The sequence below is a fragment of the Callospermophilus lateralis genome, unplaced genomic scaffold (assembly GCF_048772815.1).
Source record: "Callospermophilus lateralis isolate mCalLat2 unplaced genomic scaffold, mCalLat2.hap1 Scaffold_63, whole genome shotgun sequence".
NCBI lineage: Eukaryota > Metazoa > Chordata > Mammalia > Rodentia > Sciuridae > Callospermophilus > Callospermophilus lateralis.
Window position 1 is genome coordinate 11,573,777 of NW_027514713.1, and position 2,419 is coordinate 11,576,195.

The window sequence follows — 2,419 nt, forward strand, 5'->3', positions numbered from 1 at the left end:
GCCCCATGTGCATGCCAGGCAAGCACGCTACCACTTAAGCCACATCCCCAGCCCCTATTTCTTCTTGAATGCCAAGAAGACTAACATAAAGTGACACTGAAGAGGGACTGAGGAGAGGTCCATCAACAATGGCAAGGGGACAACTGTGAAGATATCTTCCAGAAGGAAGTTCCAAGTGGAAGGAGTACAATGAGGAAAGCGAGGACCCTGGTGAAAGAAGCAGCTGACTGATGGAGAGCTCTGAAAGCCATATCGCCAGTGTGACCTGTCATGTAGTTGAAATGGTTCCCATTGATCCTAATTCATTAAAAAATAAAAATAAAAAATAAAAGAGGTTTATGGAACTCTAAATTTTCTATAGCTGTGCGATAAGCAAACCACATCCTGTAAAAAGCTCCCTTATTTTGGGAAGCCCTATAAACATGTACTCAGGACTTGATATAAGACCCATCTGTGAAATCATCAAGAAATGTTCCATGTACTTGCTTGGGCAGCACATATACTAAAATTAGAATGATATGAAGAAGATTAATGTGGCCCCTGTGTGAGGGTGATGCCCAAATTTATGAAGCATTCCACATTAAAAAAAAAAGAAAAAAATGCTTCTTTTTATGAATCTCTGGTAGTCAAGGAGAAGGAGATTTGGAATATCTTGTCATTCTTGAGGGAAATTGTGCAGAGAAGGTAAAAGAGCACACCTGTTATTACCATCTGGGCAGAATCATATTATTCATATTATTCATGGAACTATTTTGTCCATTTATTCTTACAACCTCTGTAATTAATATTGTTTTGCCTTTTGATAGCAAGGATGCTGGTTTACCTAGGCACTGTGACATAGTGAGGATCAAGGCGGAGTCTTCATATAGAAATACAAATGAAAACTTGTTCTCATTTGTATTTCTACAAAGTGTGTGGTCTCTAACTTTACTCTATTTCTTCAAAATAAGTAGGGTGTGGAGGGAGAGAAGGTTTTCCTATCTCAAAAGCCTAGTAGTGTCTTTGGTCTAGTCAAATAAAATGCTTGATTTAATATTTTTGGAAATGTCTTTATTGTCAAGCTTTTCTTTCGGGGGAATTTAGATGTGACACTATCAATGTGATATTATCCAAAACAGAAGGTCCACGGACAGTTGAGAATAGTTCTACAATGTTTACTTGAAATCAAAATCAAAATGTTTTTGTCCCTGAGAATTGAAGTATCTGACTTTTAAAGACCAATTTCTAAAGATCATTGCTCTATGTGTGCATGGATGTTTAAAATTTATGATAAATTCAATATTTTAAGAATTTTAATATTTTGAAAGTGATAAAATAAAATTAAAATATATTCTTTATCTAACCCAGGTCCAGAGAAATCCATAATCTCAGTAATATCTTCATTACAAAGACAAACAGGCTAACCTGCAATTGTTGTAATCATCAATGGATTGAATATATGAAAAAAACTTCTCAAATAATGGTTTAATATACTCAAAAGATGCACAAACAAAGCTGGAAAACAGCTATGGGAAAATAGTAAATTACATTGGTTCATATTTAATGCAAAACACTGGAATTTGAAATTGCTAATTAAAGACATCAGTGAATGTCAATACAGCAATATTTTAATGACTTCAAGATAATCCCACAGCAATCAATTTAGATCAGAATGAGTTTATTGTAAAGTGCCAAAGGTGGAAAAATGCTTCTTTTGCACGATAAAGGAACAATTTCTCAAATGAATAATGCCTAGTTGAAATTTAACTAGATAATTACTTAATTTGCATTTATTAAGGAAAAATAATAACTTAGAAGAAAGCTCTATGGGAAATGATCTAAGAGTTAATGGTTGTGCAATTTTACCTCAGCTTCTGGAAGCAAAAACACTTTAATGATAATAACAAACTAAAAGAACACCAACAAAGCAATAAAGGATTGATACCACAGGGGCAGATATAAATTTCATAGTTGATATTTGTAGAAGTTACCAGATCCTTATTAGAAAGATACTTTATTAGTGAGTTAAAGGAGAATATCAACTTCAGGTTCTATATTATATGCCTGCTTTTTTTCCCTTAAAGTAGCAAAAAAAAAACTGTCTGCTTTTATATTTACAAATAAAAATTGGCAGTTAAACAAAAGTCATGAATTTTGTTTATTTTCATTTTATTCAAAAAGAATAAAATATACCTTCTTTATGATATTGAAAGGAAAAGGCCTGAAAAAAATTAAACTTAATTACAAAATCCCCTTTACTTAGAATAATTTCATTTAATCTGTATAACAAGATTCTTTTGGACCATGCTGCCAGCAGTAGGAGATTCTTACAAACAAAGAACAACTAAAAGCAAAGTAGCAAGTGTGACATGATTCTAAATTATGATGAGACTCTTTAACATCCATGGTTATAGGTTTACATAGTCTTTGGAACCACTGT

The 2,419-nt window shown here is 32.9% G+C and overlaps 1 non-coding gene across 1 annotated transcript; it reads left to right on the plus strand.

Annotated features, from left to right (window-relative positions):
- The first annotated feature begins 478 nt into the window (after positions 1 to 478).
- On the plus strand, positions 479 to 585 carry LOC143389720 (U6 spliceosomal RNA). The gene has a single exon (XR_013090154.1). It is a non-coding gene; the product is annotated as a U6 spliceosomal RNA (small nuclear RNA).
- Positions 586 to 2,419: the final 1,834 nt, after the last annotated feature.